The sequence below is a fragment of the Octopus sinensis genome, linkage group LG12 (genome assembly GCF_006345805.1).
Source record: "Octopus sinensis linkage group LG12, ASM634580v1, whole genome shotgun sequence".
NCBI classification, from domain to species: Eukaryota; Metazoa; Mollusca; class Cephalopoda; order Octopoda; family Octopodidae; genus Octopus; species Octopus sinensis.
In genome coordinates, this window is record NC_043008.1 from 40,055,399 (window position 1) to 40,069,751 (window position 14,353).

The 14,353-nt window shown below is 34.0% G+C and overlaps 1 long non-coding RNA gene across 1 annotated transcript; it reads left to right on the forward strand.

Annotated features, from left to right (window-relative positions):
* Nucleotides 1–513: 513 nt before the first annotated feature.
* On the forward strand, nucleotides 514–7,241 carry LOC118765532. Its single transcript, XR_005001395.1, has 3 exons — nucleotides 514–582; nucleotides 6,349–6,353; nucleotides 7,230–7,241. It is a non-coding gene; the product is annotated as an uncharacterized LOC118765532 (long non-coding RNA).
* The last annotated feature ends 7,112 nt before the right edge of the window (nucleotides 7,242–14,353 follow it).

The window sequence follows — 14,353 nt, forward strand, 5'->3', positions numbered from 1 at the left end:
ACATCCAGAGTCTCCCCTTCACCCCATACAAAACCAAAGTTAAGTCCAACTTTAATAGGGATGAATGGAAAAACCTACGAGACCTACAACAGGACAAAAAACTTAATATTAAAGAAGCCGACAAAGGTCGTACTGTGGTACTTATGGACACAGATTTTTATAAACATCTAATACTTTCCTTGCTAAACAACAACATCTTCTATGAAATAATCACCAGCTATAAACAGCAAAAACACTTAAAAACCTCACCACCCTCATACTTCCATACGGTCAAGGTCTCACGGAAAATGAAAAGGATTATATCATCAATTTCAAATGCACGCCCAGCCTCTTTTATGGCATTCCTAAAGTCCATAAAAACAAATCCATCACCGAAGCCTTCAAACTCTCCTCTGACATCCACATCAACATCAAGGCACCGGAAGACCTAAGAATAAGGCCCATCATAACTGGTGCCTCATGCTGCGAAACCCACCGCTTGAGCAATTTCCTGGACATCTTTTGAAACATTTCCTTAGTCACATCAAAAGTTTCATTAGAGATGATCTTGACATGCTCAAGCACCTCCCGAAAACAACCAACGTCCTTTGATGTTATCAATCTCTATACCAAAATCCCACATGAATATGGTATTGAATCAATTGATTTCTGGTTGGAGAAACACCCAGAAGCATTTCCTAACCGCATTAACAAGACCTTCATTACGGAATCCCTCAAGTTCATTCTGACAAACAATTATTTCCTCTTTGAAAACACACACTACAGACAAAAATGTGGTATCGCGATGGCTACGAAAGCTGCACCATTCCTTGCGAACCTCATAATGGGTTTCCTCGAACTATCACTCTATGAGATATCACGCCAGAAATTTGGACACCTTTTCTACATCTACTTAATGGAAAACTAGAAAAGGTACCTAGATAATTGTTTCATCATATGAAAAGAATCTTATGAAAAACTTCTGGAATTCAAAACCACACTGAACAGCATACACCCCAACATTCAATTCACAATGGGGTTCAGCAAACATCATCTACCTTTCCTTGATCTCCTAATTCTAAAAAACACCGAACAACCAAATAACAACCGACATCTACCACAAATCTACAGACTAACAACAATACCTCCTCTTCAGTTCAGGCCACCCAAAACTCACCAAGATAAATATCCCTTTCAACTTAGCTAAAAGGGTATGCACCATTGTCTCGAATCTCAAAACTCGAGGAATATGCCTTCAATACCTCAAAAAAAACCCCACTACTACAACGCCAATATCCCTCCTCACTCAAAAACCATGGAATGAAACGTGCCAAAGAACTAGACAATAATACCCCGAAAACCACCCAACACAGTAACACACCCAACATCAAAATACTTCCATACATTTCCACCCATAACCCCTAAAACATCGAAGCATACACCGCAATCATACAAAACCTCATCTTACTGTCCACAGACCCCAAAATGAATAATATTATCAATACATATAAAATCCTTAAATGCAAAATGCAACATAAATCTTTGAAAAGACTCATAACAAATGCCAACCGTCATACACCACATCCACCCCTATAAGTTAAAAAATGTTCACGCCCTAACTGTGGTACCTGCCACTTCCTACTTGAAGGCTCTGAATTTAGTTTCAAACGAGAAAGAAAGTTTAAAATCAAGGCCAACTTTTCCTGTTCCTCCGAGAACCTCAACTACGTTCTCACATGCACCGGTTGCCAACACGATTATGTTGGACAAACGAGCCTTGCTTTACGCAAAATAGTAGCAGTCCATAAAGAACAGATAAATCTCCCACAATACTGTCAAATTCCACTCAGTAGCCACATAGACTCTTGCGCTAGAGATAAAAATCTCAAATTTCACATATTCCCTTTCTACCAATGTAAAGACAGTATCTCTACAAAAGAAAGAATCAACGAGGAGAATCTTTGTATTGAAAAATTCCAAACTCGTCTTGATATGCCAACTCCACTGTGACCATACTCCTTTTTCTAGCATCCTATCTGACAAAAAATTGATATAAGCATCCTTTTTGACAATAAATCCACCATTCCAATTAAAGAGCATAACATCCACAGAATTGTCTCCCTTTACTCACAGAAACTCGATAACTTCTACCCCATTTCCTGTTTTGACACACAGTCACCCACTCTTTCAAAATACACACAACATTTAAACATATGCATCCTAATCCTCCAAAGTAGTTTTCCAAGGACTATTATTGAACTCTATAAGCATAAAGATTCTACATGTATTGGTATACTTATTTATTAATTTCTTATATATATATGTATTATTATTCTTTTGAAAAATCATTGTAGATTTCTTTTTCCTCTTCCTCAATTTAAAAAACAAAACTTTTCCCCTTCCAAATCCTGAAAATTTGCCTTGTAATGAAAACCGTTTTGATCTATTATTTTTTCTTTTATAATTTTTCATACATCCATTTTTTATTAAAATTTACTTTCAATTTAACATTCTCCTTTATTATAATTTATTCTATTTTCCTATATATGCATGTATATATATATATATATATATATATATATATATACATGCACACACACACACACGTATACATAAGCAGTTGTGATCATTAAGAAATGTAGGACAAAATATAAATATACAACACGATTAGAGAACAGTTGATCCCTCTAACTATCTGTAGAGCAGATACACACGAATTATTTAGAGTGAAGGTAAATCTCTTCTGCATACATTACTTATATTAGCACTGTTGAACTTATGTTAAAGGATGGTGTTCCAGAAATAGGATATATAAAAATATCGGCCATGTCGTGTTCAGAAACTGTTGATATTGTCAGTTTATCATGAATATAAAACAACTATATGTGTCAAACTACCGGAATTGAATACATTTTAGTTTTCATATCTAAATTTAGATAAGTTCAATTTACAACGTTTCTTTCAGCGAAAGATATCAGAAATTTGCTCACGACAAAAATATCAAATGAATTAAATTTTTATGTATTATTTTAGTTCAGTCACGAACATTTTGAGATGTATTCAAAAGAAGCTAATGTACCCAGGCTCTATTTCAGTGATCCTGCCCGTTAAATACCATAGCACCCACAGTCTAAGTAATACTAAGTAGACGTATCTGTGGTTGAGGATGTTATATTTCAAAGGAGATACATGAACAGGAATTTTGTAATGTAATTTCGCTTTTATTTTATTCGAAATTAAAAGCATTTCCTACGTAAATCAAAATAACTCTGGCAATATCAGTAGGTACATGCAAATTGAATTGAAAAATATAGAAACATATTTGTTTGATGCTATAAATTCCCATAAATGATCCCCGCTTATCACTATACATCTTATAAATTAATCTGCTCATCACTATACACTGAATTTTATTTATTATTTGTAATTTGACCGAATTATATAACAACTTAATTAATATAAGGCGGTAATTCAGCATGGAGGCAGTCAAGTGACTGAAACAATTAAATGATAAATGATGAGAGTAACTAAATTCCGTGGTAGCACTATATATGATTTCGAACATCCTGTGTTAATGAGGATTACACAATTAACTGTTAAGCCTAGAAAAGCAACGTTCTTTTGTCAACATTCGAAGTGAAATATAATCCCAAGATATTTCTTAAATTCCTCCCTTTTAGCAGCTGACTATCATGTCACTTATCATGTTAATACAGTTTACACCAAACCTCTTTTTGATTTCAACCGGAAAGTAAACAGTTGTTTCTATTATTTTAGCTGAGTAATTATTTTCCACGTCTGCCTCAAAAGATTTTTTCTATAACTTTTGACTCTATATTTCTTTTCAGTTTATGGTTGCCTCTAAATATACTCTGTTCCATTGTGTTTAATGTTTTCGAAGTTTTCAGGAAATTCTATTGCCTCAACAAGTATTGTGTAATATCCTCAATTTGCAGTAACCTACTGCTTCTTTCTTCACGAAAAGAATTCCTAAGGATGTTTCTTAGCGTCAACTTGATCAAGCAATAGACTCTCAAAAGTATCGAAACTAATAATTTCCTTCTTAACTTGAACAATCTCCACATGTAATTGAAAGTATAATAAAAACAACGAAGTGAAATAAAGCAAATAAAATTGCAATAAGGCACCACTGAATCGCTCGTCTTTGAAAGCCATTGAGTAAAGACGCATATTCTCATGAATTGAAATGTTGAATTGCGGCTATTATGGACTGCAATACCAGCAGCAACAGCAGAAACAATTGACATCTGTAATGTGGGAAAAACTATGCTTTTCCAAATAATTCCACCTCCGCAGCGCATCTGAGCATATTGATGTTTTCTATCACTGTTTTATAAAAATTACATGTATTGTCAAATAAATGTATGTCACGACTATTAAGCACTTCGTATATCCATATGCATCTTCATTCTAATACTTCTACTTACTTATACCACCAACACTTTATCCGTTATCAGTGTGGTCACTCGGATTTAATTTGGTGATACAATTCAAGCATCGCATATAAAAAGAACCGCGAAGACTAGCTCAGTTTTCGGTCAGCTTTATCATAGGTTTTGGGAAAGCCATGACGTAATTCTGAAGGTGAAAATCGGTGGTTTTGACAACATAGCTTTATGGAGCTGAAGTTTGGACTTTGTATCAAATGCACATCAAATAGCCTGACACTTTTATATGCGATGCTTTCGTACTATCTCCAATTAAAATCCGTCTTACCATTTTGATAACAGCGAGGTACTAACAAAATGCAATATATATGGTACAGAAGCTATCCTTATCAAAATACGGCTTAGATGGTAAGTTCATCTATCACGTATGAATGATGTCCGCATTTCGAAACAGGAAGATCAGTTGGAAGGTCAGATTTGCATTTTAAAAATAAACTAAAAGACAATCTGAATGATGCAGCATTTCCTTTTCTTCCCAGGAAAATAAAGCCTACTATGTATAGACCAACTTGTTTAAATAAAATAAAAATTCGGTTTATTATTTAGGCTTACGTCGATTCTTCCGTGGTGTTGTTTTGCATTTATAATAAAATAAATCTATATACAAATTATAAAAATAATAATAATAACATATATACAGTAGAGTACTGTTTGTACTTCGCAGATTTCACCTATCGCGGTGGGGCGTAGTGTTGGAAGGTAACACCGGCGATAGTCGAGTGATTACTGTAATATAAAATATAATAATGTAGAATTAAGTTTTACTCGGAATGAATCTATACAAGTAAGATGTAAAAATAAAATTGATTATCTAAAATAAATAAAAGAAGTGGATACAACTGAGAGACAGAGAAAATGAAGGAGGAGAAGAGAAGAACTTGGAAATGTAAAATAATGATAGTAATGATAGAGAGAAGGCGGAGAGCTGGCAGAATCGTAAGCACGCCGGGCGAAATGCTTAGCGACATTTCGTCTGACTTTACGTTCTGAGTTCAAATTCCATCGATGTCGACTTTGCCTTTCATCCTTTAGAGGTGCATAAATTGAGTACCAGTTTCGTACTAAGGTCGTTCTAATCGACTGGAGTCCTCACCCAAAATTTCGAGCCCTGTGCCTAGAGTAGAAAAGGTGAGAGATATGTGTAATAGATAATGAATGAGAATCAATTGACAATGAGTCATTGACGGTTCACTAGACGGAATGGTTTATGAGCTCCAAAGGTCAAACAGTTTTCAAGTTACACGTGTATAAATTTAGCCGAACAAAGTATCACGAGTAATTTGAGAAAGAAACTGACAATTGAATATTCAAATTGATACATATATTAATAAATGCAGAACGCGTTATACAGTCACGTGTAGACACCCACACACATGTACATATGCACATATAGATACACACATACTACGCATATACGTATATATATATACGCATATATGTGTATGTGTAAATATATATACACTTCCATATAAATACATAGATATATACATGAACACCTTCAATTATATATATATATATATATAATATATATATATATGTATGTATGTATGTATGTATGTATGCATGTATGTATGTATACCTGCAAGTAAATATACAACATATATATATATATATGTGTGTGTGTGTGTGTGTGTTTGTATATTTGCGCGTGTATGTACTTGCGTATGCATGTATTTAGAAATGTAGAACATGTTATTCTCACATTCTTCAACTAATTTAAATCTTTGACAGTCTTTGGACTCTACTGTAGCATTGGCGACCACATGTACCACTCTGTATCTAATGATTCATTGATTATTAGTAGAAACCTTTCACATATCAAGGAAACAGGCGTGCCTTTTAACACTGTATATATTGAGATATATATACCGCCGTTTACAATATATATACCGCCATGCAGGATGAGTATATGCAGGGTACAACGATAAATTGCCATTTAATGATATGCATTCTTTTATACACCGGTTTTGTAATGTCATTGTCCCTTAACATTCGTGACAAATGTAAAAAGAGAATGCTATCGAATAGTTAAACCATAAATTTATCAATTTCTTCAGACGAATTAAATTTCAGTTTCCTAAGAACTAGATAATTTTGTTTATATGAATTAATCTTATTGAAATTAAATATCTAATTAACATTAGTTAACTTACTTCCTGTCTATTAATTGACTCCGAAAATTATTTAACAAGTTGACTGTATAGAATATTTTATATATTATATACAGTTATATATTTCTGTAGAATAATTCGAAACATTTTGCACGTCTTAAGCTGGTATAAAACATTGACAATTTGGTTGTTAGTTTAATCATTTAAGCGTGATTATGAGTAAGATTCTTTAAATTTACGCTCTAAATATGATATTACCTGTTGGCTTGTGGTAAGAATTTTGCTTCCCAACAACATGGTGCTGGGTACAGTCCCACCGTGTGACACCTTGAGCAATTGTCTTCTACTAAAGCCTCAGGCCGATCTTAGCCTTGTGAGTGGATTTGGTAGAGGGAAACAGTAAGACGCCCGTCGTGTTTGTATGTGTGTATATGTATATATATATATATATATATATATATATATATATATGTGTGTGTGTGTGTGTGTGTGTGTGTATGTCCCCACGCCGTCACTTGACAACCGATGTTGGTGTGTTTTTGTCCCCATCTTGTTCGGTGTTAACCGAAAGTTTCGGTTGATATACCCTCAGCCTTAATCAGGTGTCATGGGGAAATTCCGAACATGGGTTCTCATTTCAAAGGTAGTTTTCGATGTTATTATTATTCAGGTCACTGCTTGGAGTCGAACTCGGAATCTTGGGCTTAGCATCCCGCGCTCTTAACCACTAGGCAATTATGGAGTGAATTTTAGGGCGTATAAATCTAACATTTTCTTATTCTTCCTTAATACCGGATCCCATATGCTATTCATATCTGCACTCAGTCTGCTTAGGCGGTTGCTGTGTTCTAGCATATGTGCTGTTTCTTTTAGTTTTCGTATTTTCCAGTAGTGTTCTCTGTCTATTATTTTAACTTCATCCCACAGGGGGAGGTGGTCTCCATTTCTTCATACATTATCAGCTATACCCGATTTATCAATATCTCCTCGTGTCACAGCTTTGCGATGTACGTCTACACTTATTTTTATGGGGTGACATGTTTCGCCATTGTATACCCTATCACAGCTGGATGGATGGAGTACACGCAGTGTTTGGTAATTTTCTCTTCCATTGGTGGTTTTACTCGAAGGCGATATTTGCGAAGCGTTTCAAGCACTGAGTAACCCCTCTCTTTACACTGTATGCAAGATGAGAATTGGAGTTGAGGCATCATCCAGTAAAGGTCGGCTTGCGGTATACGGATATCCTGAATGCATATTGGTGCGTGTTATTAATATGTGCAGGAATGCTAGCTAATTGTTTTTCCTTTACCATTGTGAACTGTATGGATGGCTTTACTGAGTTCTCACCATCCATATAGTGTAAAGAGAGGGATTGCTCAGTGTGTAAAACACCGTGCAAAAAATATAAGTAGCGATCGTGATACACACCCCGAAGAGATGATGAAGCTCAATAACAATCTATTAAGCAACAACTACCCCCAAAACATACTATTCACTCCAATTATGAAGAAAAGAGGGGATGAAACCAATAAACTGTCCACAGTCTGTCTACCCTATGTGAAAGACCTCTCTGAAAAGATAAAAAATATATGCGGCCCATATGACATAAGGACAGTATTCAATACAACACCTTACAAATATCTCCTATGGGGAAAACCACCAATAAAGGAGAATATGACGAAAATCTGCGTGTACTTCATCCCATTCAGCTGTGGTAGGTTATACAAAGCGAAAGATGCCGTCACCTCAAAATATGGGTAGACGAACATCGCAAAGCTGTGACATGAGGGGATAATGATAAATCGAGTATAACTGATGAAGACTAGACGGTATATCAGCCGAAAAGTTGTGTTAACAACACGCAAGATGAGGACAAATATCCGTCAAGTATAAATAATGTAAATAATTTACAAAGACTAAGCTCTCAGGTCGATTTGTTCGACTAAAATGTGGTGCTCCAGCATGGCCAGAGTCAAATAACTGAAAGAAGTAAAAGAAGTAAAAGAATAAATGATTAAAGAATATAACCCCATTCCTTCATCTACTATTTTTACGACACATGGATCCCGCAAAAGTTGCTTCAACATAGTCACTAAAGATGCGCTGTTTACTATTCTTGTTTATTTTCACTTTGCATCATTGAGCGAGTAGAATATACTCACGATTTGTTGAACTAAAATTTATTACGGATTATACTGAAATTCATTTCTAGTTCGAGTAGACGGCAGTATAAAAATGCTATAACAATTCTAGTGAGTTGTTTAATTTGGCATTAAATGATGATGAATGGGTAATATTTCATCTCACTAATCAATCATATAATTTGTATGAAATATAAATAATAATGTTTAATTTAAACTTATTTCAATGGATAGATTTAGCGTAACGATTGCTTAAATATATGACTAATAGTTCAATAAATTGATATTCAAAATTAACCCGTAGTCTTGAACAGTGTCTCGTTTCTCTCGAAATGTTCTTTAATTTTCAAACAATATAATGAAAATATTTCGTAAAATATGAGTAAGCTGAATCATACTATGTCTAGGTTAAAATTAATAGAAACTGAATCAATACTAATTAAGAGTAGAATCTTGATTCTTGATATTAAGAAACCTGCATCGCTCTGCCGAGAAGGAATATTGTTCTAGAATACACTTATGTCAGTCCCTTTCTAACACGAAATAAAAGTAAAAAGGAAAAGTAATATGCGTATATTTGAATGTGTGTGCAGGGATATATATATATATATATATATATATATGTGTGTGTGTGTGTGTGTGTATCAAATGAAATAAATGAAAAACATATATGATAGATATATATATATACAGACAATGTACATTTAAACACATAAGAGATAGCCATAACAGGACATCTCACTTACTCGCTAGAAAGAGTAGTTAACACTCCAAACTCTTTCTAGCGAGTCAGATGTCCTGTTATGGCCATCCCTTATGTGTTTAAATGCACACTGTATTTATATATGAATAATATATAGTCTATTGCCTAGATTTTTTCTTCTTGTTAGACCACTGGTAGAAAAAAATTTTTTGTTACCCTGAAATTTTTTTATATATACATATATATACATATGCATATACATATATATATATATAATATATATATATATAATATATATATATATATATATATATATATATATATTATATATATATATTTATATATATATATATAAATTCACACACACGCACACACACACACACATTCACACACACGCCCACGCACACACATACACACAGAGCACATAAATTGATATGGTGTATCGAAATGTGAGGGTGCATGAAATTATGAACTAAATGTCTAAACACCCATATGTGCACTTATGTATAAACACATATGTTTCCATACACTCAGTCATGGTTTTCTGCACTTGTGCATCTTTCGAATGGTTACGGATATTCGCATAGATAGTAGTTATTTACACATACCACTACAAAAACGCTCTGTCCCAGATTACTGTCAATGCGAAATCCAAAAAAGCATACCAACTGTGTTTTTGAAGACAAGCACGTGCATAAATGCACTTTATGGAAATTATGATATTTTCTTTCTAAAAGACGGTGTACCGCCACACGATGTTGCCACGTGTGAGCTTACATAGATGAGAATTTGCAAGGACACTGACAGGAATGGGAGACACAGTTGTGTTCTCGCGTTCTCTTGATTTAACACTTGCACACGTTTATGACTGATTCCCTCTGAAGGAGGTCCTGTATCGCAGAAAACTGGCAATGCTGACGCTCATTCGAAAAGAAATTGGTACGGCATGTGTAGCTATCCCACCGGTCACTTAGGCCGACGATGCCGAAACAAAACTTCACCGTAGTAATAAGTGTCTTGAAGCTAATTGTCACCATTTTGAGCTCTTCTTTTAATTGTAGAGGTTACGGGTAATTTGTATTAAAATATCCCTGCAATGTTATTTCTGCATGTTATTTTTTAAGTATGTATATATATTTTTGGCGCATTCTCTCTCTATATATAGTTTCTGGAAGCCACAATTTATGAATACGTATAACGAAATTTTAAGAAGGTGTACTTATATACGTATTTACCTGTTTTTCTCTGGGCATATTTCATATACATATATAACTATGATGGGAAAACAAAGATAAATACGTTTATAAGTTATGTAATAAAAGAGAAGTTAAATGAAATGTTGCAAATATGACTTCTTGAGCAACACCATCGCGTTAGCTACAATCGAAAAAAAGCCGTATATGTATTTATGTACATAAATATGTATATATACGCGTGTGCTTATTTACGTGTGTATGCGTGTGCGCGTGCGTTGGTCAGAAACCATATTTATTCTATAATTTGTAAAAACAAAACATTATTTTATTACGCTTTAAGTCAAAACATCCAAAATAATTTAAACATTTTTACTGAAATATCAATATATATAAAATTATGAATAATTTACTTTTCACTTGTATATATATATATATTATTCCCTCAATATAGGAATAATGTCAACAATGATAAAGGTATTTATTTTCATTATTAGCAGAGATATAAGGGGGAAATTATTCTTACGATTGTAACTATTCAGTAATTATTCTTTTTTTACTTCATTTTATCGATGTTCGTGTATCTGTTTTTGTTTTTGATGACGCAATTTTTGTTGTTGTTGTTGTTGTTGTTGTTGTTCTTCTTCTTCTTCTTTTTTCTTATTATTATTATCATCCTCATTATCACTATTATTATTATTATATTATTATTATTATTATTATTATTATTATTATTATTATTATTATTATTATTATCATTTGCGTATGCACACAACAGATTAGTATGTTGGAAAATAAAAAAAGTCCTAACATCGAGCTACAACAATTAACCTTAGATACCGAGAACCCTCCTAAGTATCCCAGCTGTCCCTAATAACATTGTTTTCTGAAGCTGTACTAATCTGAGTTTTATGCCTCGTCTATCCATCTGTTAAGATCTTTAGAGATAGTTCCCAATGCACCTATAACAACTAAGATATATTTAACCCGAAATTTCCATAGTCTCTGTAATTAAATAGTTAGATCCTGGAACATTTCTATGCTTTCTATACTTCCCATATTGACTTTTAAATCACTTGGTACTGTTAAGTCAATTGTCTGGAACGTTCTATTCTCTTTATCTACTACTCTTATCCAGGCCTTGTAGATTCTATTACAATGCCAGTCTGAATGTTGAAGTCGCACAACATCTAGTATTTCTTACTTTGTAGCATGTTCACACCATTTATTAGTATGTTCAAATACTAGCTTTTTACATAACTCCCAGTGGATCACTCTCCATAGGTTGTGCTTTTACTTTATTCTTTCTGTGCCAGCATGCTACATTCACTTGCTATATAAGTAACGCTTTCCTCTTTTGATTTGCATAATCTACATTGAGAATCTACTTGTTTTTTTGTCTTTCATGGCTTTTAACCAATTAGCCCTTAATGCTTGATCTAGTGCGCTACTAACAAACTCCCTGCCTCCTTCTTCATCTTTCCTTTCGGCAACCATAATCATATCTCATTACAACTAATTGCTGAAACTATCTTTGGGAATCTACCATGCAACGCCTTCTCCTCTCAGTCCTGATACTTACTGTACCTTTTTCTTTTTTGCTTTTTAACTTCGTTTGGGTTTTTTGGTTTCCCTATGTCTTGCTGTGACTCTAGCAGCTTTTAATAAAATTTCTTTACTATTACCTACATACGAATCTATATCTATTTTAACTAACTCCACGCAGTCTTCTACTGATAACCCTCCTCTGCCTTCCTTTTTAGGGAAGTATAAGCTTGCTACTCCTGCCTTTGGGTGGATTCCTCCATTCATATTGAATTCCTTCCTAGTTTTTCTGCCTTTGCTCTCCTTAATACTAAAGTGAAGGAGATCAAACATAAGAACATTATTAAAGGGGACAAAGATATCCCCTGAAAAAAAAACCTTATGATATTAACTTTTCCTGAGAGTGTGTCACTTGAGTAGAGATCTACTCTCCATATCATCATGCTAAAGCTAATTAATTCTCTAATGTTGTCTGCTATACTGAATATACACAAAAGATGCGTGTCTTTATGAGCGAAACACCTAAGCTCCACGCGGCTCCAGCAGAAGGTAATGGCTAACTTCTACTGACTCTTTCGCTACAACTTTCTCTCACTCTTTCCTCCTGCATCCTGCAACTCACTTGCGACGGACCGGCATCCTGTCCAGGTAGGGAATCTATACGCCAAGGAAACCGGGAAACCGGCACTTATGAGTCAAGGATGGTTCGAGAAGGAACAAACTGCATCTACAAGTGTATCAAAGGATTCATAGACTTTAAACACAAAATGTGATTAATAGATATTAGTAAAGATAAATTAGTAAATTGAAAAGAGCAATACTCAGGGAAGACTTAACTAACACCATGAAGAATAGGCAGCTTTAACTAGAGAGGAAACACTTTAGCAAAATATTATACAATGTACAAGTAGAGAGAAAACGGTTGCCGGGCCGACCAATAAATAGAATACAGAAGGAAGTGGGAAAATGCCGCAAAAGTGAACTTAGGAAACGTTTTAATTAGAATTTAAAACTTAACCAATAAAATATCAACGTAGAAAAGAAAGAGTAGACTTTACCGTCTTCAGAAGCATTTTGAGTACTGGGAGAAACCAGTTAGCACATGAAGATCTCAATGGCGTGAAACCTGCGTCGTAAAAAAACATAAATCAACCTAATATCTTCTCTATATTAGCACTCTCGTTTTATTTCTTTTATTATGTTTATGTATTTAGACAACGTAATTTTAAAAAAAGTCGTTAGAATTTCACATAATAACATGAAGTAGATGGTTAACTATATAGAAAACCCAATTACTAGTAAAACGTTATTGAAATATAAAATAATTGGATGTTGTTTATGAGGAATTTTGTCTGGCAAGTATTACTTCAGTTTGATAATGCCAAGAATTCTTATTTAGTTATTTGAAGAAAATTTCTCAGCATCTTTCATATAAACATTATCTATTTAACTTTGTATCACACTTCAAATTATGGAAATATTTTCTTTACAAAATACTTTCTCTGGTTGGACAAAAGTATACTACACCTGCATATTCGTATATATATATATATATATATATATATATATATATATATAATATATATATATATATCTATATATATATATATATATATATCAAGTAGAGTCCAGAGTAATCCATAGGTAGGAGAGGTGCAGCCGGAGTGTAAAAAGTCCAAAGAGAATCCGTAAATTGTAGAAAGGTAGAAAGACCAGTGGAGAAGTTCGTGGGTGATGAGAGGAGACAGGATCAACTGGTGCGACAACGTGACCGTGTGATATATAGGGAGAATTCACGAAAAAAGCAAAAGACGAACATAGGTGGTGTAGAAAACAATTAGATGTATTAGTATAACGCTCGGGTATTGAAAAAGTCTTTAACGTTTCCAGTTTACGCTCTTCCACAGGAAGGAACAAGAGAGAAACAAGGAGAGAAACAATTAGAGAAAAAAATGTGTGTAGTCGCTCGCCATGATAGATCGGTAGTCACTACACGCATTTTTTCTCCCCTCGTTTCTTTCCTTGTTTCTTTCTGTATTCAACTCTGTGGAAGAGCGTAAGCTCGAAGCGGTAAAGACATTTTCGCTTCCCGAGCGTGAAACTAATACATCTGTTTGTTGTCTACACCACCTCTCTTCTTTTGTTTTTTCGTGAATTCTCCCTACATATATATATATATATATATATATATATATGACAAATACACGCG